Source organism: Macaca nemestrina, chromosome 7 (genome assembly GCF_043159975.1).
Source record: "Macaca nemestrina isolate mMacNem1 chromosome 7, mMacNem.hap1, whole genome shotgun sequence".
Taxonomy (NCBI): domain Eukaryota; kingdom Metazoa; phylum Chordata; class Mammalia; order Primates; family Cercopithecidae; genus Macaca; species Macaca nemestrina.
This window is the reverse complement of record NC_092131.1, coordinates 124,725,691-124,748,677: the sequence shown is the minus strand read 5'-3', so window position 1 is coordinate 124,748,677 and position 22,987 is coordinate 124,725,691. Positions and strand designations below refer to the sequence as shown.

The 22,987-nt window shown below is 41.6% G+C and overlaps 1 protein-coding gene and 1 pseudogene across 2 annotated transcripts in view; both read right to left on the bottom strand.

Annotated features, from left to right (window-relative positions):
• Positions 1–22,987, bottom strand: part of LOC105491011 (electron transfer flavoprotein subunit alpha) — a 102,390-nt gene that overhangs the window by 41,677 nt on the left and 37,726 nt on the right. The window lies entirely within an intron of this gene.
• On the bottom strand, positions 91–22,980 carry LOC105491010 (tyrosine-protein kinase receptor TYRO3-like; annotated as a pseudogene).

Sequence of the window (22,987 nt, the reverse complement as noted above, 5' to 3'; positions counted from 1 at the left end):
GTACACTCTATGATGCTCACACAATAACAAAATCGTCTAATGACACATTTCTCAGAATATATCCCTATTGTTAAGTGATGCCTGCCTATATTAATGAATGTGACTTTTTTTTTTTTTTTAAAGTCTTCAATTTTATTTGTTTTAAACAGCAACTAACAGCTTGGAAATGTCCCTAACAGCTAGGACCCGCCCCATGCATTCCAGAGGTTCCCCCACCAAGGCTGGGGTCCAGGTTCCAGGAACTCCTCCTCATTAGGCCTGATTTCTCTCTGGAGACTTGGGACAAAAAAGCCTGTGCAGTTAGAGGGGAAGTTGGCACTAAAGGTCACCATTTAGAAGAGTTGGGCTCAGACACAGCTGCCTTTGCTAGTCTTAGGATATTCTGAGATTTGGTAGCGTGCTCAGATTGTGGGCATGGAGATGGGCTCCTGAACTCCTCTCCAGCCTCACTTGCTCCTGGGCAAGCCTCACAGCACCCTTTCCTCTTGCTGGCTCAACATGCTGCCTTTGGAAGAGCAGTACCGGATAGTCTGGGTGCTCCAGCATGCCTTTGTGTGACCCGGTCAGTTGCAGGGAAGCATGCTCCCCTCAACTTTTCCTGGCCTAGGCGGGGTGTGGAATCAGAAAGGTGATAAAGATTCAGACCTGAGATACCCACCCCTTACCAACCCTCACCTAAAAGTGAGTATTACAAGGACATCATTTTGTGACTTGGAGGGGCAAACCTGGGTATTTAAATCCAAAGGTGGTAACAGCTGGGCCCCCAGGCTGGAGGCAGCTCAATGCATGCACTTAAGCAGCAGGGGCAGCTCAGCAGGACGGTAGGGCCCACAGGGCTGGACCTGGACCGCCCACTGCCATCCACATGCATGGTAACCATGGAAACATAACCACCCTGCTCCTGCCAGCTGCCTGGGTTCAGACAACCAGGACTGGCCCACTTCCATCAAGCCAAATCCTAAACTGATCAGGCTGGCCACAGAGTGGTTGCAGGAAGAACTGGGATTGGGTGATTTGGTCAGTCCAGGCTTCCCAGCACAGCTTGGGAGGACTACCACAGGAGCTTCCACACCTTGATGTCTGGGCTGGGGTCAGACAGGGCTTAGGCAGCCAGCATAGAGGCCATCAGAGCTTGCCAAATGGTCCCGATGCCCTCTGCCTGTGAGCTAACAGCTACTGTGTGGCTGCTGCCCTTGCTGCTGCAGCAAAAGCCTCTGTGTCTCATTGAGGGGACTCTGGCTGGTGCTCTGCCTGCCCTGGCTGCTCAGCCAGTCCTCCAGGGGTGAGGATGTATCAATAGTCACTGGGAGTGCCACCCACTGCTCCCATGCCACTGCCATCCCCAGCTCCACTATAGGGCTGATCCCCGCCAGGCAGCTCCAGGCTGCCTCCTGCAGTGGGCTCCTCGGCTCTCTTGATGTTGATGTATAAGGGGTCCTGGCTGGCGGATAGCACAGACAGCTGGCCCAGAATGCTCTCCAGTTTCATTCGCAGACAAGTAAAGCTTGGGCACTGCTTGGGGTCAGCATTCCAGCACTGGTACATGAGATCATACAAAAGGTCATCTGAAGGCCTAAGCAGCCCTTGGCTTGGATGGAGTGGGAGTGTAAGAAGTCCTCCATACACTCTGGAAGTTGTTTCAGGCGGTTCCCGCCAATGAGGTAGTTGTAAATCTCAGCGTTTTTGATGCCAGCGTATGGCGTCTGCCCACGTGTCATGATCTCCCATGTGGTCACTCTGAAGGCCCACACATCACTGTGCACAGTATACAGGTTGTCAGACAGCTCTCCAGGGCCAGCCACCTGACAGGCAATTTGGAGGCACAGCCCTGACGATAGTAGTCCCTGCTGTAGATCTTCCAGGAGAGTCCAAAGTCAGCCACACACACTGTCATGTCCACTGCCAGCATGCAATTCCGAGCGGCCAGGTCTCAGCGGATGAAGTTCCGAGAGCTCAGGTACTCCATGCCGCAGGCAATGTCCACCATGAACCGGATCAGGGTAAAGGGGTTCTCCCCAATCTGGGAGGTGAGCAGGAAGGTGTGCAGGTCCCCATGCTTCATGAACGGCAAGATGACCATGGGGATGGGGTGACAGCCTTTAGCCCTGCTCCAGAGGCTCACCCCAACAAGTTTGGCCACGTGTGGATGGTCAAACTCCTTCATGCAGGCTGCTTCCCTGAGGAACTCTTCAATGTCGCTTCAGGCAATGACGTCAGCTTTCAGCATCTTTCACAAAGGAGCCATCCTCCTGCTTCAGCTGGGCCTACCGCACTGAACCACACTCTCCTTTGCCCAACATCTGGCCAGGGTGAACTGCTGCTCTGGGCTGAACACATCCTTGTTTTTCCTTTAGTCCACTGTTGATGCTCAAGCTGTCCAATGCGGCCTCGATGCACTCGGGCCTTTCTCGATTGAAGGACTGGGCTGCCCGGAAGTAAACAGATGGCTCTCCCCGGGCCATGACACAGTCAAAGCCTTGCCCAAACCATGTCTCTTTCCGTCTCTTTCGAAGCAGGATGAGGGCCAGGGCAGCAGCCATCACCAGGGCCGTTAGCACACCAAGGACCACAGGTACCCAGGATGTGCGGCTGTGAGGACGGCCCTGCTGGCCTGCATGGTCATGAGAAGAGACCACCAGTGGCTGACTCCACGATCCACAGCCAACTGCACTGGAGACGCACACACGTATGATCACGTTCTTTTGGGTATCCCAGCCTGTCAAATTGGTCCTGCTCCCTTCCACTGTCAGCTCATCCTGGGTTCCACTGTCTTGAACCCAGGACAGTTTACAGGGTCCCAGGGGGCCTTCCAAAGGGCCCTTGGGGATCACTTCTTCCCACTCCAAGATGAGGCCTGAATCTGTGCAGATGGCATGGGGGTTTTGGGGAGTGCTGGCTGCGGCCAGACCCTTGGTCTGAAAGGGCACCCAGTCAGCATAGGGAGAGGGCCCCAAGGCATTGGCACAGTGCACCCTGAGGCTGTAGCTGATGGCAGGCACCAGCTCCCGGAGCAGGCAGGTAAAGGGGGCCACAGGGACCACAACAGCCAGGACTTTCCCAGCCTCCTGGGGCCTGTGTTACCTGAACTGTACAGGACTATAGCAGGGCTCAGCCATCAGCACTTGGCATCCAGGCCACACTAATGTTGCTGCTGGAAAGCTTTGTCACGGTGATGATGAAGGGGGCTGCAGGCAGTGCTTGAAGGTGAACAGTGGCTATGCGAGAAGAGGCCAGGCATTTTAGGTTGTGAGCTTCACAGGAAAACATGGGTGCTCTGGGTCACCCCTGTTACATTTAAAACAGATGGAGAGGGAGCAGGTCTCCCGGTCTTGATAGTTTCTCTCCACCAGACAATGGTAACAGCTTCAGGGGGACCCACAGCCTTGCAAGACAGTTGGAAAGGGGCATTGGGTGGCACTGCCAGATCTTTTGGCTCCACTGCGAAAAGTGGCACACCTTCTACCATGAGCCACATTGGCTGGGAGATCTTGGTTTCGCCCCCATTCTCCACCTGGCACCAGTACTGGCTGCGTCAGAGCGCTCCACTGACTTCAGGCTGAGGAAGTCGATCCAGTGCTGCTTGCTGACTGGGGTGTACAACTGGTCCAAGTTCTGGATCACAGGCCCATCCTTCACCAGCTGGATGTCAGGCTCCTCCATCCCCTCCACGCTGCAGTTGAGCTTCACCAGCTGCCCCTGAGCCACTGTCAGCTTCACCAGGGCTCTGTTGAGCTTCGGACCTGCAGCCCCAGACCTGCAGCAGCAGAGAAGCCAGAGCTGCCAATGGCAGCCCCAGCGGCGGCAGCAGCAGCGGGAGCCCTGGCCGCCCCATGCTCCGCCTCAGCGCCATCTGTGGTGACACCACACCATGCCAGGCCCGGCCCGCGAGCGAGCAGGGAGGAGGGCTGAATGTGACTTTTTTTTTTTTTTTTTTTTTTTGAGACAGAGTCTCGCTCTGTCTCTCAGGCTGCAGTGCAGTGGCCGGATCTCAGCTCTCTGCAAGCTCCGCCTCCCAGGTTCACGCCATTCTCCTGCCTCAGCCTCCCGAGTAGCTGGGACTACAGGCGCCCACCACCTCACCCGGCTAGTTTTTTGTATTTTTTAGTAGAGACGTGGTTTCACCGTGTTAGCCAGGATGGTCTCGATCTCCTGACCTCATGATCCACCCGTCTCGGCCTCCCAAAGTGCTGGGATTACAGGCTTGAGCCACCACGCCCGGCCTGAATGTGACTTTATATTGACAAATATGTCAACATTTGGAAGATCTTCATAACTCAGTAAACCCTTATTTTCTAAATGAACAATGCATAATATTACAAAGTGGTAAAATATTCACTCAGGCCAGGTGCAGTGGTTCAAACCTGTAACCCCAGCACTGTGAGAGGCCAAGACAGGTGGATCACTTGAGCCTAAAAGACCAGTCCTGAAATGATACAGATTTTGAAATTAGTACACAAGGATTTTAAAGTAGGTATTATAACCTACACTCAAGGATGTAAAGTAAAATACCTGTAATGGTCAAATAGATAAGAAATTAGAGAAATAAAAATTTTAAAAACAACCAAATGCAAATCTCAAACTAACAAATATAAAGCCTAGAATAAGAAAGTCCCTGGATAGGTTTAAAAGCATATTAAAATAATACAAGAGTCAGTGGCCCTGAAAATGGACCAAAAGAAATGATCCAAGCTATAGAGCAGAGAGAAAAAACAGGAAGTAGAATCAACAGAACTCCAGCAATCGGGGAAAGAACATCAGGATATCTAAAATATGTGTAACTAGAGTCCCAGAACAAAACTGAGAAAAAAAAATGAAGAAGAAAAAACAGTAACATAAAACGTCCCAAATGTGGTAAAAGGCATACATTTATAGATTTAAGAAGCTTGCTATCTGAAGCAGGACGAATACAAAAAGACACACTCCTAGGTATATCATAATCAAACTTTTTTTTTTTCTTTCTGGGGGGGGACGGAGTCTCACTCTGTCACCCAGGCTGGAGTGCAGTGGTGCGATCTCAGCTCACTGCAAGCTCCACCTCTCAGGTTCACGCCATTCTCCTGCCTCAGCCTCCTGAGTAGCTGGGACTACAGGCGCCTGCCACCATGCCCGGCTAATTTTTTGTATTTTTAGTACAGACGGGGTTTCACCATGTTAGCCAGTATGGTCTCGATCTCCTGACCTCGTGATCTGCCTGCCTCGGCCTCCCAAAGTGCTGGGATTACAGGCGTGAGGTACCGCACCTGTCCTACCATAATCAAACTTCTAAAGATCTATGATAAAGATAAAATCTTGAAAGCAACAACAAAAAAACACACAGAGGAACAATACAAACAATGGCTGAGCTCTCATTAGAAACAATGAAGACCAGAAGACAATGGAACTCAAAGTGCTGGGGGGAACTCTACCTGAAATTCTATACCTAAGAATAGATGTGTCAGGATGGCCCAGTAGGCACCAGATTCAAGCTATATTAAAAAAAAACTTTCAGGAATGCAAGTGTAGCCAGGTGCAGTGGCTCACGCCTATAATCCCAGCACTTTTGGGAGGTCAAGGAGAGTGGATCACTTCAGCTCAGGAGTTTGAGACCAGCCTAGACAACATGGTAAAATCCCATCTCTACCAAAAATACAAAAAATTAGCCAAGTGTAGTGGCACACACCTGAAGTCCCAGCTACTGAGGAGGCTGAGGTGGGAGGGCTGCTTGAGCTTGAGAGGTGGAGGTTGCAGTAAGCCAAGATAGCACCACTGTGCTCCAACCTGGGTGACAGAGCAAGACCTCAAAAAAAAAAAAAAAAAAAAAAAAAAAAAAAAAATATATATATATATATATATATGAAAGTATAATAAATATATTTTTTCAGATTGGTGAAAATAGAATTCATTACCATCATACCAGTACTACGAAACATAAAGGACATGAAATGACCTAAGAAGGAAACTCAAGTCTTCAGATGGAACGAAGGCTACTAGAAATGGTAAATATATGGGGGTAATTTTTTGGGGGGTAGGGGGTGGGGAGACAGAGCCTCACTCCGGCACCTAGGCTGGAGTGCGGTGGCTCAATCTTGGCTCACTGCAACCTCTGTCTCACAAGCTCAAGCGATTCCTCCACCTCAGCCTCCCAAGTAGCTGGGACTACAGGTGCACACCACTATGGTTAGCTAATTTTTGTATTTTTTTTGTAGAGACAGGGTTTCCCTGTGTTGCCCAGGCTGGTCTCTAACTCTTGGGCTCAAACAATCTACCTGCCTCAGCCTTCTAAAGCACTGGGATTACAGGCATGAGCCATCATGCCCAGCAGGGAGTAAATTTTTATTAAAGTGTACCTTTTTTCATATTTTAATTTCTTTAAAATAAACATGAATGCCTAACATAAAAATTACGGCGTTGTACTGTGAGGTATAATGCAGATGACAAGTAGAGCATTAAGGTGAGAAATAAATGGAACCACAGTTGACCATGGATTTGAAATGGGCAGGTCCACTTATCTGCAGCTTTTCTTCTGTCTCTGCCATCCCTGAGACAGCAAGACCAAGCACTCCTCTTCCTCCTCAGTTTACTCAACATAAAGACAACGAGGATGAAGACCTTTATGATGATCCACATCCACTTAATGAACAGTAAATATATTTTCTCTTCCTTATAATCTTCTTAGTAATTTTCTTTTCTCTAGCTTATTTTACTATAAAAACATAATATATAATATACATAACATATAAAATGTGTGTTATGTTATTGGCAAGGCTTCTGGTCAACAGCTATTAGTAGTTAAATTTAGGGGCAGTCAAAAGTTATACACAGATTTTCAACTGCATAGTGGGTCACTGGCCCTAACCCCCATGTTGTTCAAGGATCAATTGCATATGGTTCCAACATTTTACACGAATTAGTACAATATTAACTCTCTGTAGACCGTGAAAAGTTAAATGTGTTGTAATCCCAATAGAAATAACTAAAAAACAAAATAATGCAAAGAGGTATAGTTAAAAATCCAATAAAAGAATTTAAAATAACTGGTCCAAAATAGGGCAGAACAGGAGAAGCAGAGAAACAGATCAAAACAAAGTGAGTATACGAACAAAAACAGATGGGATTAACAGGATACAAACAGCAAAATGACAACTAAACCCAACTGTAAAAATTATTATGAATGATCACTTCCAACCAAGATGTAGTAACAGGAATTGAACGTACCCTTTGCCTGAAGTAACTAAAACACTGGACAAAACTTAAGAAACAATTGCTTTCTGACATTGGATATCAGGCAGCACAGATCCGAAAACCAGGAGAAACAAACAAGATGAGCCCAGTCAACTTAAGCAAGTTTCTTAACTTGCTTACCAACTTAAGCAAGTTTCCAGGATACAGTTCATATTTAAAAGCACAATCTGAAAGGATCAAACTGTTTCTAAATAACTTCCACTGCATCCTAGAACAAAGCCATAAAAAAGAATAAAATCACGTTAGCAGCAGCAACAGGGATAGAACTGGAGGTCATTATCTTAAGTGAAATAAGCCAGGCACAAAAAGACAAATATCACACCTTTTGATGTACATGTGGAAACTAAAAAATTAGGTCGCATGGAGGGAGAGAGTAGAAGGCCAGATAACAGAGATGGGGAAGGGTGAGTGGGAGCATGGGGGAGGATGAAGAGAGATGGGTTAAAGGGTACAAATATACATTTAGACACAAGGAATAAATCCAGTGTTTGACAGCAGAGTAGGGTGACGTTAGTTGACAAAAATAAACTGCACTCAGGTGATGGACATCCTAAATACCCTGACTTTATCACCACACATTATATACATGTAATAAAATTTCACAGGTACTCCATAAATTTGTACAAATTTTAAAAATCTGAAATTTTAAAAATTTAAAGAAATATATATGGGAATACAAAAATATCTAGCATTCAGCAAGGGAGAATTTGCAATGTCTGGCATCTAATAAAAAATTACCAACGCATGCAAAGATGCAGTTAAATATGATCCATAATGAGAAGAAAAGCCAATTGATATAAATCCCCAAATGACAAGGATGAAAGAATTTGTAAAGAGGGATATTAACAGTTATTATAAGTATGTCCCAGATGTCCAAGAAGGTAGAGAAAAGATTATAAATGTTAGGTAGCAAAATGGAAGATATAAAATGGTCCAAATCAAACTTCTGGAGATAAAAGCTATAATGTCTGTGATAAAAATATACTGGAAGGAATTAGACACTGCAGAAAAAGAAAATTTGTGACTTGAAAATACAGCAAAAGAAACTATTCAAAGTGAAATACAAAGAGAAAAAAAATAAGAAAAAAATAGACCATTGATAAGCTGTGGAACAATTTAGGAGACCTAATATATGTGCAATTGGAGCAGAAAAGCTATTTGGATTTTTTTAATTAAATAATAATCAAAAAATTTGCAAATTTGATAAAATTAAAACCCTACAGATCTAAGAAGCACAAAAAACCCCAAGAACAGGAAATAAGAAGGAAACTACAAGATGTATAAGTCAATTGCTTAACAAGTGATAAAGAGAAATTCTTAAAAGCAGTCAGAGAAAAACATAAATGACCTTAAAGCCCCAGCAGAAAAATCAGAGCTGAGGCTGTGCGCGGTGGCTCATGCCTATAATTCCAGCACTTTTGGAGGCCAAGGCGGGTGGATCACCTCAGGTCGGGAGTTCGAGACCAGCCTGACCAAAATGGAGAAACCCCGCCTCTACTGAAAATTCAAAATTAACTGGGTGTGGTGGTGCATGCCTGTAATCCCAGCTACTCAGGGGGCTGAAGCAGGAGAATCACTTGAATCCAGGAGGTGGAGGTAGAGGTTACGGTGAGCCGAGATCATGCCATTGCACTCCAACCTGGGCAACAAGAGCGCAATTCCCTCTCAAACAAACAAACAAAAAAATCAGAGCTGGTCAGAATGGATTAAAAAAGCAAGACTCAACTATACATACCTATAAGAAACACATTTTAAATATAAAGAAAGATATACACTGAAAAGGACAGAAGAAGATACACTATACAACGAGTAAGCATAAGAAATCTGAAGTGTCTTTATTAATATCAAAGTAGACTTCAAGACAGAGTACTACCAAACATAAAGAGGAAAATTAGATAATAATAAAATAGTCAATTTATCAGGAAGATAGATCAATCATGAATGAATGTCCCAATATGAGAGTTTCAAAATATATCAAGCCAAAACTGACAAAACCAAAGTGAGAAACCGATAAAACCACAATCATAGTTTTTAATACCTTCTTCCAGTAAGTGACAGAACAACTAGACCAAAAAATTTGGTAAGGGCATAAAAGATGCAGAGTAGGAGTTAGCAAACTTTATCTCTAAAGGGTTAGATAATAAATATTTTTGGTTTTGTCAGCTATAAAGTCTCTGTTGTTAACCACTCAATTTTCCTTTTGTAAAGCAAAAGCAGACATAGACAAAGAAGTATATGAAAGAGGGTGGGCGTGCTGGCTCATGCCTGTAATCCCAGCACTTTGGGAGGCTGAGGTGGCCAGATTGCCTGAGTTCAGGAGTTTGAGACCAGCCTGGTCAACATGGTGAAACCCTGTCTCTACTAAAATACAAAAAATTAGCCAGGCATGGTGGTGTGCACCCGTAGTCCCAGCTACTCAGGAGGCTGAGACACGAGAATTGCTTGAACCCAGGAGGCAGAGGTTGCAGTGAGCTGAGATCGTAGCACTGCACTCCAGCCTGGGTGACACAGCGAGACTCCATCAAGAAAAAAAAGGTAGTGTATGAATGAGTATGGCTGTATTCCAATAAAACTTTAAGTACAACAAGCTACAATCCAGACTCGTCCTGTTACCTAACACTTATAGAAGATTACATCCAACAACTACAGAATACATGTTCTTTTCAAATGTAAAAGGTATGTTCACCAAAAGAGAGCATATGCTGGATCATAAAATAAGTCTCAATAAATTTTAAGAGTGAACTATTATAAAATATGTTCTCTGACCACAATGAAATTAAATTAGAAACCAGTAACAGAAAGACATCTGGGAAAAAACACACAAATATCTAGAAATAAAACATTTCTAAATTAGAAAATATTTTGAAAAGAAAGATAAAACTGTATCAAAAGCTGTGAGCTGCAGCTAAAGTACTGTGAGGAAAATTTATAGCTTTAATATTTATATTTTAAAATAAGACAAATACAAAATTAGTAAAGTTCTACCTTAAAAGCCAGGTAAGCCCAAAGTAATTAGAAGAAAGAAAATAAAGAGCAAAAATCAATAAAATGAAAAAGAGACAACAGAAAAAATAAAGCTAAAAGTTCGTTCATTGTTGGTACAGTTGCTCTGGAAAACAGTTTGGCAGTTCCTCTAAACCAGGGTGTCCAATCTTTTGGCTTTCCTGGGCCACATGGAAGAAGCAGTCTTGGAACACATAAAATACACTAACGATAACTGATGAGCAAAAAAAAAAAAAACAAAAAACAAACAAAAAAAAAACTCATAATGTTTTAAGAAAGTTTATGAATTTGTGTTGGGCTACATTCAAAGCCATCCTGGGCTGTGGTTTGGACAAGTTCCTCTAAAGGTTGAACACAGAGTTACCATGTGACCCAGCAATTTCACTCCTAGGTATATACATAAGAGAAATGAAAACATAAGTCCACACAAAAACTTGTACGCAAGTGTTCATAGCAGCATTATTCATAATAGTTAAGAAGTAAAAACACCCAAATGTCCATCAAATGATGAATGGATAAATAAAATGTGGTATACAATGGAATATTATTCAACAGTAAAAAGAAGTGCTTTGACATAAATGAACCTTGAAAACATCATGCTAAATGAAAGAAATTAGTCACAAAAGACCAAATATTATATGATTCCATTTACATAAAATGTCTAGAATAGGCAAATCTGTAGAGACAAAGATTAGCAATTGCCTAGGACTAGGGGAGTTAGGAAGAAAATAAGTATGGGGTTCCTTTCACGGGTGATGAAAAAAATATTCTAAAACTGATTGAGGTAAAGATTGTACAACTCTGTGAACACCCTAAAAGCCAATGAGTTAAACACTTCAAACACTATGCATTGTATGGTATGTAAATTATATTTCAATAAAACTCCACCTCCCAAAGTGCTGGGACTATAGGCATGAGCCACTGTGCCCAGCCAAAGCTATTATTTTTGAAAGTTGGATCACTGAAAACATTTTTTAAAATTTTTATAAACTCCTAGCTACACTAATGAAGAGGGGAAAACAAAAAAGGGAAAAACACAAACTAATAAGAAATGAAAGAGGAAGTATCACTCCAGATCTTATATACAATAAAAGAAAAAAGGCAATATAAACAACTTCATCTAACACATTTGACAATTGTGTTAGAAATGGCTCAATTAGCAAAACTGACACAAAATAAAATGGAAAATCTGAATAGCCTCAAATCTATTAAAGGAACTGCATTCTTTGTCAAATGGTCCAAGAAAGAAAATGCCAGGCCCATATGGCTGCACTAATGAATTATAACAAACATTTAAGAAAAAAACAAAACACCAACCTTACACAAACTCATTCATAAAGCAGGAAGAAACATCTTCCAACCACTTTATGAAGCTAGCATAATGCTGATACCAAAACTCCAGTTATTTTTTTTAAAAGACAATTACAGCACATCCTGATAAAGGCAGATTCAAAAATTCTTAACACAGTATCAGCAAATCAAAACCAGCTATATATTAAAAGGATAACATGATGAACTACAGTTTATCACAGTAATTCAAGGTAGTTTAACATGAAAATCAAACAATATAATTCATCATATTAACAGAATAAAGTGTTGGGAGAAAAGCTGAGTGTTGGGAGAGAAGCTGAGGTAGGGCTTGCATGTCTGACATAATACAAAAGAGTCTTGGAACATGTCCAGGGTCCAGAGTCTAAAACCCCTCCTGGCCTTTGGAATGTGTCGAGACTTGCTGGCTCCTGGCTTCTAGCACTCCCATTATCTCAAGTAGCTATATGTTTCAAAGAAAATGCTACATCATCACAGCTGTAGCTCATTTGCTTGATACACCACTTCCTTTCAACCCCCACATGCTTACCACCTGTTTCTTTGATCACCAATAAATAGTGTGGGCTCCCAGAGCTTGGGGCCTTCACAGCCTCCATATTAGCATTGGCCCCCTGGTCCCACCTTCTCTCTTGTCTTTTCTCATTTCTTTGACTCCGCCGGACTTCACAGCCCCCATGGCCTGGTGTTGGGTCTGATCACCCTAACATTTGTGGTACCAACATGGGGCAACGAAGACCCCAGTGAAGGAACACTAGAGTACGTCAAAGTGGAGGACACATCGTCAGAGGACACCTGAGGACGACTGAAAGAAGCTTGGCGGGGAAGCTGAGCGCTCAGAAGAACCAGGGTAACAATGGGACAAAGTAAAAGCAAACATTCTGCTTACTTGAATTTCTTAAGGCATTTATTACGGAGAGTGAAAGTTAGTACTCAGAATGTATCACTCTTTAGTACAGTAAAGCAGTTTTGCCCATGGTTTCCGGAACAAGGGACTATGGAATTGGATGAATGGGAGAGAACTGGAAGAGATTTTAAAAAGGCGTGTAAAGATGGAGCAAAAACTCCAGTTTCCATTTGGTCAAAGTGGGCGCTAATAAAGGCAGCTCTTGAGCCATTTCAAACAGATGATGAGGCGGATTCAGATGAGGAAGAGGACAACAAGTGTAAAAAACTTCAGATTCTGAGTGTGAGGAACAGCTAACTGGAGGAGATTAAAGAAAAGAAAGGAAAACTTAAAAAAGTATGTTTTACTAGCACGTCAGCTCCACCTGCTGAATTAAGTGAATGGCCACCTCCTCTCTCCCCCTTACTGGGCAAGAAAATGAATTAGCTGAAAAACTTACTGCTCCTATAGTTGCAACATTAAAACCTGGAGCAACTCGTGGTGCTATACGAAATTCTATTTAAAAAGCTAGAGCTGAGGGAGACCCTGAAGCATGGCAATTTCCAGTTACTATAACCCAGCAAAGAGGACAGAATATAGCTAATTGGGCAACTTTTCCTTTAAGTTTTAAAGGAATTTAAGCAAGCCATTAGTCAATATGAACTGAACTCTCCTTTTGTGCAAACTTTGTTGAAAAATGTGGCTCTTGATAATAGGTTAATACCATATGATTGGGATACTTAACAAAATCTGTTCTCACTTTGTCCCAGTACTTGCAGTTTAAAACCTGGTGGGCTAACTAAGCTCAAACTCAGGCAAGGGAAAACACACAAGTGCAGCCACCTGTGCCTGTTTCCGTTGAACAGTTAATGGGAGTGGGCCCTTAATTGGGGTAGATTAGAGAATCAAGCAGTAATGGAGGATGTTGCCATTGTTCAGCTGCGCTCTGTGTGCTTACGGGCATGGGAAAGGATAAATGTTACAGGAGAAAAATATCCTTCTTTCAGTTCTGTCTGACAAGGACTTAAAAAACCATATATTGATTTTATTGCTTGGCTCCAAGAGGCTGTGTATAAAGCCATAATTGATAAAACAGCTCAGGATGTTATAATACAGCTTCTTGCATACGATAATGCTAATGCAGAGTGTCAAACAGTTATTAGACACCTGAGAGGGAAGGCTCATTTAGCTGAATATATTAAGGCTTGTGATGCCATTGGAGGTAACTTACATAAGGCTACTCTTTTAGCTCAGGCTATGGCTGAATTGAAAGTAGGAAAGAATATGCCCTGTTTCTCAGGCTCTTGGTTTAATTGTGGGCAATTTGGACACACAAAACAGGAACATAGAAAAGGATATCAAAAGGAAAAACAACTACCATCAACCAACAGAAAAGTCTCGGTGTATGTCCCCAGTGTAAGAAAGGTAACCACTGGGCAAATCAGTGTCATTCTAAATTTAGCAAAGATGGACAACCTCTTTTGCGAAACAAGAAGAGGGGCCCACCTTGGGCCCCTCAACAAACCAAGGCATATCTGGCACAGCTAGCGCCCTTACAAACCATAGAACAATTGTCCCCCGCCACAGCAGGTCCCCTGTAGACCTCTCCAGCACAATTCCTGTCTCCTTACTTCCTGGGGAGCCACCAAAGAAGGTCCCCATGGGAGTTAGGAGACCCTTACCCTCAGGAACAGTCTATTACTTGGAAGGTCTAGTCTAAATTTAAAAGGTATCACTGTGCATATGGGAATAACTGACTCTGATTATATCAGAGAGATACAACTAATTATTAGTTCCTCAACTCCATGGTCTGCCTCCCCAGGAGAATGAATTGCTCAGTTGTTGCTGCTACCCTACATAAAACTAAGCAGCAGCACAGTGAAAAGAATAGGAGGCTTTGGTAGTACTAATCCAGCAGGAAAAGCTTTATATTGGGTTAATCAAATGTCTGACAAAAGACCTATTCATATAGTAACTATTCAGGAAAGGATTTTGAAGGACTAGTAAATACTGGAGCTGATGTCTCTATTATTGCTTAAATCAATGGCTCCAACACTGGCCTAAACAAAAGATTTCCATGGGTATCGCTGGTGTAGGGACTGCCTCAGAAGTTTTTCAAAGTTCCTTGATTTTACCATGTCAAGGGCGGGATGGCCAGGGACCATCCAACCTATTATTACACCTATTCCTGTCAATTTATGGGGTAGAGACTTATTGCAACAATGCAGTGCTGAAATATCTATTCCTATGGATCAATATAGTAATAATAGTGGACAAATGATGAAAAATGCGGGATATTGCTCGGGAGAAGGACTAGGAAAAAATAAAAACAGCCAATCAGAACCTTCAGAAGGATAAACAGGTCAGACTGGATTGGGGTATCATTTTTAGGAGCAGCCATTGTTGAGCCTCTGGCTCCCATTCCTCTTGTTTGGCTAACTGCCAAACCAGTTTGGGTGGAGCAATGGTGGCTGAAACAGGAAAAACTGGAGGCTTTAAAAGAACTGGTGCAGGAACAATTGCAAAAGGGATATACAGTGACTACTTTCTCCCCTCGTTAATTCTCTTGTATTTGTCATTAAGAAAAAATCTGGTAAATGGAGAATGCTAACAGATTTGAGGGCTGTTAAATGCTGTAATTCAACCCATGGGCATGCTACAACCAGGGCTGCCCTCCCCAACAATGATTCCAAAATACTGGCCTCTTATAGCAATAGATATAAAGGATTGCTTTTTTACCATTCCTTTAGCTGCCCAAGATTATGAAAAATTTGCTTTTACTGTTCCCGCCATAAATAATAATGAACCAGCAGACTGATACCATTGGGAAGTACTGCCACAAGGCATGTTAAATAGCCCGACTGTCAAACTTATGTTGGCAAAGCTATTAAGCGAGTTAGAGAACAGTTTAAAAAATGGTATAGTATCCATTACATGGATGATATTTTGTGTGCAGCTGAAACTAGGGAAGAATTGATGTTGTGCTACAAACAGAAAAGGCCGTAAATGTAGCAGGGTTAATTATAGCCCCCGGTAAAATCCAAACTTCTACTGCCTTTCAGTATCTAGGAATGAAGGTAGAACAAAGGGCTATTAAGCCTCAAAAAGTTCAAATTTGGCCGGGCGCGGTGGCTCACGCCTATAATCCCAGCACTTTGGAAGGCTGAGGCAGGCAGATCACAAGGTCAGGAGATAAAGACCATCCTGGCTAACACAGTGAAATCCCATCTCTACTAAAAATACAAAAAAATTAGCCACGTGTGGTGGTGGGCGCCTGTAGTCCCAGCAACTCAGGAGGCTGAGGCAGGAGAATGGTGTGAAACCAGGAGGTGGAGCTTGCAGTGAGCCGAGATCGCGCCACTGCACTCCAGCCTGGGAGACAAAGCGAGACTCCGTCTAAAAAAAAAAAAAAAGTTCAAATTTGAAGAGATAATTTAAAAACCTTAAATGATTTCCAAAAATCATTAGGAGACATTAATTGGATTCATGCAACTTTAGGCATTCCTACCTATGCTATGTCTCATCTCTTTTCTACTTTACAAGGTGATTCTAACCTTAACAGTAAATGCTCCCTGTCCAAAGAAGCATTGGAGAAACTTCCATTAATTGAGGAAAAAAATTCAGCAAGCACAAGTAGAACAAATTAATCCGATACAGCCATTACAGTTTTTAGTTTTTCCTACTAAGCATTTGCCTACAGGAGTTTATAGTTCAACAGGATGATCTGGTTGAGTGGCTTCTTCTACCTCACAATACAACCAAAACGCTCACTCTGTACTTAAAATAAATTGCTTTGCTAGTAGGACAAGCGAGGCTGCCCACAACAAAGCCAAGGGGATATGATCTAAATCAGATTATGGTTTCATTAACAAAACAACAAATTCAACAAACCTATATTAATTCCCAAGAATGGCAAGTTAATTTGGCCAGTTGGCATTCTTGATAATCATTACCCTAAATCTAAGATATTTCAATTTCTATAATTAACATATTGGATATTGCCTTCTATTATTCAAAAAGCCCCTATTGGAGTGGCCATTACTGTTTTTACTGATGAATCTAGTACTGGAAAATCCTCATTTGCAGGACCTCAACAGCAAGTTTTTCAAACTGACATTGCTTAAAGAGCTAATCCAACTTTAAAAACTCAAATACAAAAGTAAAAGGGAAGGGACCAGGAATATAAGACACTGCATATGCAATTGCATTTAGCTTTATTAACATTAAAGTTTTTAAATTTACAAAAAGATCAACCCATGACTGCAGCTGAACAACACCTGACAGGACAAAAGGAAAATAAAAAGGCTGGACAAGATATAGGATGGAGAGATGCACATACAAAGAGCTGGGAAAAAGGAAAGATAATTATATGGGGAAGACGATTTGCTTGTGTCTCTCCAGGTGACAATCAGGTGACTGTATGGGTGCCCACCAAACATCTGAAGATCTATCATGAGCCACAGCATCTAGTGGACCCACCTGTACAGTGCAAATTGAAGGTTTAAGGATTGCTTTTTTTGCTATACTATTGCACAAGAAGGATAAGCCTTGATTTGCTTTCTCTATGCCTTCTGTTAATCAGAAAAAGCCTTCTTCTCATTACCAATGGTAACATTTACCCCACGGTAATTAACCAAAGAGGCAGAAGCTGTTACAAATGCTTCAGCAATGGCATGCCTCCCAGCTACAGCAAAATAAAAATAAAAATAAAAAAGCCTTTGCTTCTGTTTCAGTAGATTTACTAACGTAGGGGTAAGGGCATGTTTGTATTTTTGCAGGAGATGAACACACCATGTGGGTGCCCTCAAGATGTGTATGACCATGGAACAGGAGACTAGAGGGACCCATGGATCCCAACCATGGACCGGGTTTCCCCAGTATGAGCCATAAGCCAGTTGAATCTGAATACAAAGATGGAACAAGGACCAACCAGAGTCATGCTGACATCAACCCCCATAACATGGGACAGATCAAGAAAACCACACAGAAAGCTGAGAAACTGCTGGAGCACCAGGGTTTTTACCTTTTGCTGGGATTCAGAGGTACAATAGATGCTTAACTGACCAATGTTTTCTGACTGAATTCCTCTCTACCCTAAATACAAAAGACCCTAATAGGTAGGCAGGAATATCATCGCCCCTATTCAGCATGAAGAAGTTACAGAAGACAGACCTCCATCCTTCTGCAACCCTTAGAATTAAGGGTCCCCTTGTAAAAGGGAAAGGGGAAATATGCAAGAAGCATTCAAACCAGAGCAACTCCATTTTGAATAAGGGCTAAAAAAATGAAGCTGGATCACCAACTGGCAATTAAAGGCTGCACAGCCTGCAACTGCCTTGCTCAATTAATTCAAAAACAAAAAGAGGATCTTTTGGATTCAAAGTTGTGTTATGTTACTCTTACATGCCATCTGGAGGACAGAGATGAAAATCTCACCCTCGATACTGTAAAACTATAAGAGCAGGTTTTTGAAGCCTCTCAGGCTCACTTGAATCTGCTCCCTGCAACTGATATTTTCAACATGATAGCTGATGGGTTGTCTACAATCAATCCTCTTAAATGGATTAAAGCCACTGGAAGCTCTACACTTGCAGATTTTGTTCCAATAATTATGTGCTTGTGCTGTCTCCTTTTAGTCTGCAGATGCGGAAGCCGCCACTGGAAAGAAAGCCACCCTCAAGAACAAGCAATGATGGCTGTGGTGGTTTTACAAAAAAGAAAAGGGGGGCATGTTGGGAGAAAAGCTGAGTGTTGGGAGAGAAGCTGAGGCAGGGCTTGCATGTCTGACATAATATAAAAGAGTCTTGGAATATGTCTGGGGTCCAGGGTCTAAAATACCTTGTAGCCTTTGGAACCTGTCTAAACTTGCTGGCTCCTTGCTTCTAGCACACCTATTATCTCAAGTAGCCATATGTTTCAAAGAAAATGCTAAACCATCACAGCTGTAGCTCATTCGCTTGATACATCGCTTCCTTTCAACCCCTACATGCTCACCATCTGTTTCTTTGTTTGATCACCAATAAATAGCATGGGCTCCCAGAGCTTGGGGCCTTGGCAGCCTCCATACTAGCATTGGCCCCCTGTTCCCACTTTCTCTCTTAACCTGTCTTTTCTCATTCCTTTGACTCTGCCGGACTTCATAGCCCCCACGGCCTGGTGTTGGGTCTGATCATCCCAACAAAAAGCTATCCAATCATCTCAACAATTGCAGAAAACATCTGACAAAATTCAACACACATTCATAAAACTCTCAGCAAATTAGAAACAGAAAGGAATTTCCTCAATTTGATACCATTAAGAAAATAAATAGGTAAGCCACAGACTGGGAAAAAATATCTGTAAAACCCATATCTAACAAGAAACTTGTAAAGGAATATATAAAATATGTCAACTCAATAATGAAAACAAGCAATTCAATTAAAAAAGGGGGCAAAAAGATTTGAACAGGCACTTCATAAGGAAGATGTTTAAATGGCCAATAAATACAACAGTGTTCATCATCAATAGATGAGCATTAAATTAATTGCAGGGAAATGCAAATTAGAACCAATAACATCCACCAAAATGTATAAAACACCAAATGGTGAAAATGAGGAGCAACTAGAACCCACATAAATAGTTGGTATGAGTGTAAAATTGTGCGGCCACCTTGGGAAACAGCTACCTAGACAGATATGCCAGAGTCCAAGTAGGGTGGGGAGGGTATCTATACAGGAAGACTGTTCGGTTCCAGGTGTTGGAGCTCAAGTGAGGCAAAAAGGGCATCTGTGCAGGGTAGAGTACTGGCAGTGTCTTAGGTTTCTCACCATAGGAGAAAGGCATATACAAATAGGAAAAGGTAGAAAACCAGAATTAACCCTGTGGTATGAGACCAGAATTGGAGATATCAGTGGACACTCACGGTTTTCAACATATACAACTTATATAGAAATAAAATGTAAATGTGTTTGTATATGTATATAAATATATATATGCATATATTTGCCTAGACATACACATGCCCACACACATTCTCTAGCTTTTTTCACTGAGATGTCATGGGAGCAGTGACATCTCAACAGCAATGAGCGTAACTAGCATTGAGACATTGGCTTCTAAATACTTTTCTTCAGCAAAAGGATCCAGGATTCCTTGGAGAAATGACTGGTTCCAGAGATGGGATAGGAAAAATACAAAATGAGCCTGGAAAATCTTGTCTTCAGGAAGTAAAAAAAGATTCAAAGAATGATGAAAACACGTCAGAAAGACACAGAGGGCCTCTCACTAGCCAAACATGGGACAATTCGTACATCAATAATAATGACAACCACAGATTTTTGCCCATTGAATAAAATAGGTACCATAAGTCCATACTGATATAAATAAATGAATAAATCAAAAGTTTATGGCTGGGCATGGTGGCTCACGCCTGTAATCCTAGCACTTTGGGAAGCCGAGGCCGGTGGATCACTTGAGGCCAGGGGTTCCAGACGAGCCTGGCCAACATGGCAAAACCCAGTCTCTACTAAAAATACAAAAATTAGTTGGGTGGGTTGGTGCATGCCTGTAATCCAAGGTACTCAGGAGGCGGAGACATGAGAATCATTTGCACCCTGGAGGCAGAGGTTCCAGTGAGCCGAGATCACACCACTGCACTCCAGCCTTGGCAACAGAGAGAGACTGTCTCAAAAAAAAAAAAAAAAAAAAGTTTGAGGAAAACTGGGATATTTACATCATTTCAAAGTACCTCCATATAAAATATGTATTACAATGGGAAAAGTAACTTTACCATGGAGAAGTTGGCACATACTGCCTTAATCAAAGTGAAAATCACTAATGAAAGACCAAATGAAATTGTATACCATCTGATAGGATGAGGTATCACTTCTGTGATATTCCTGTTCAAGATATATAACGTAAATTGAAGACATTAGACAAATCCAAATTGAGGGACATTCTATAAAACAGCTGTCTGGTAATCTTCACAGTTCCCTCATGAAGTGAAGACTGTGGAACCATTAATATTTAAGATTGAAGGACACATGACAGTTAAAATGTAACATGTGACTCTGCACCATATCCTTTTGCTATAAAGGACATTTTTGGAATAATAGGCAAAACCTGAATGTCAGGGTCTGATGCTTAGATGGTATTATGTCTCAATGTTGATATCCTAATTTAAAAAGTTGTATTGTGGTTATTAGGAGAATGTGCTATATAACATATTTGGGGATGGTCACAGCAACTTACTCAAATGGCCCATAAAAATAAAGGTTTTTTGTTCTGTAAGTTTTCTACAAATTTGAGATATAGTTTCCAAAAATAGTTTCAGATCCTTAACAAAATGTACATACATAAATTATGTGTGTATATGTATATATGTACATACATGTGTGTATATATGTATGCACATATATATGCATACACATATACACACACACCCACACACACCCGAGTTAATGAATCAAAATTCTCTCGGAGGCTGTACAGTTTATGTCAAAGTCTTCAAAGCATTTAATACATTTCCTTATGAAAAAAAATTGCAATGGTTCTATATCCGTAAGAGTAATACTGAATAATGCTGATTGTATGCCATTTATTTTCAATATAGGAAAGGATACCACCAGCCACTCCCTGCCACTCTTCTATTTGATAACTACAAACGCTCTCTGTCAGTCAAAATAAGTCTCTGTCACTTCAGTGTATATCTTTGAATTTCCTCTTTTTTTGGGGGGGGACACAGTCTTGCTCTTGTCGCCCAGGCTGGAGTACAGTGACACAATCTCGGCTCACTGCAACCTCTGCCTCCTGGGTTCAAACAACTCTCCTGCTTCAACCCCCGCAGTAGCTGGGAGTACAGGCCCGTGCCACCACGCCCGGCTAATTTTTTTGTAGTTTTAGTAGAGACAGGGTTTCACCATGTTAGCCAGGATGATCTCAATCTCCTGACCTCATGATCCGCCCGCCTCAGCTTCCCAAAGTGCTGGGATTACAGGCATGAGCCCCGTGCCCAGCCTGAATTTCTTGTAGACATATTTTTGGTTAAGAAGGTTGTCAGTCTGCTGATCTTTTATGAAATCAGGCCTACAGATGTCTACTCATGTAAAATTGAAAGATTTCCACAAATAATGTGTGTGCCAGTCGGGCATGGTAGCACATACCTGTAGTCCCAGCCACTCAAGAGGCTGAGGTGGGAGGATTAATTGAGGCTAGGAGTTAAGAGGCTGTGGTGTGTTATGATCATGCCTGTGACCAACCCCTGCACTCCAGCCCAGGTAACATAGCAAGACCTTTGTCTCTTAAAATATATATGTATATGCATGTGTGCTAGAGCTCATTAAATGTCAAGGAAGGCTCAAGCTCATCCGCTCAATAAATCCACTCTCACAGCCTAATTCAGTATGACAAGCAAACAGGCCACATGATGATGTGACTTAATTTATGAGTAGTTCTAGTATGTATTTAAAGCTTTAAATCTTCTTTTCTGACTTCAAGTAAGTTGAATAACACAAAACATATTAACCATAAGAAGAAAGACTGGTACATTAGACTATCAAAATTAGGAATCTCCACTCATCAAAAGAAAATGAATGGGAAGCTCTAGCATGGGAAAAATACAACACACATCTGACAAAGAATTTTTATATGGGTTATATAAAAAACTCCTACAAAGAGAAGATAAAAAACTCAAGTTTTAAACAGGCAAAAGACTTGAACAAATACTTCAAAACAAACTTCAAAAATAAGCCTTGAAAATGTTGACTACAGTATCTTAAAATTGTGAATGAATATCTCATAGAATAAAGCACTGGAATGTATGATTTTTTTTTTAATGGACAAGACTACATATTGTTTTGAAATATATAAAAAACATGTTTTCCTGCATACTATACAAGTTTAAACCGGCTGAGACTCCTATTCACTGAAAATCTGTATCACCTAAGAAATATAAACAGTCATTATCAACTGTTAGTGATTCAACTTTGAGACCAAAATTTCCTGCTGTTCCTTTTTAAGTTTTAGATAGGCTTAACTGAAGAATATTCTAGTATCACTTATCTATGTAAAACAGAATTTTCTGGAATTCATACTATAAGACAAAATACAGAAACAAACTTGGTGTTCAGGAAGATGTAAGACTAAAATTGTCATTCACAGCTCCCAATTTCAAAATTCTGTGTTCATTAAAATAGGTTCATTGTTCTCACTGAATTTATACTCTCTAAAGGCTTTATGGCAAATAAGTGCTATCAATGTGAATTTATAAATTTGAGTTGATAAAATGCTGCTTTTATCAATGTTTTATTTGATATAATATGACTTAATTTGATAAAATGTTCCACTGCTTTAAAATACTTGAAAAATAAGCTGGATTTAAGAACTGCTAGGTATTTTACCGAGACCAAGAACTACACAGACCTTGTGAAAATGACATATTCACCATGATGATATGATACTGGCTAACTGCTCAGGAACACTGAGTAAGATAAATCACTGAGATCACTGTTCAACAAATACATACAGTACTTATCCCTATAACATTTAGCACAGCATATTTTATCGCAACACTTA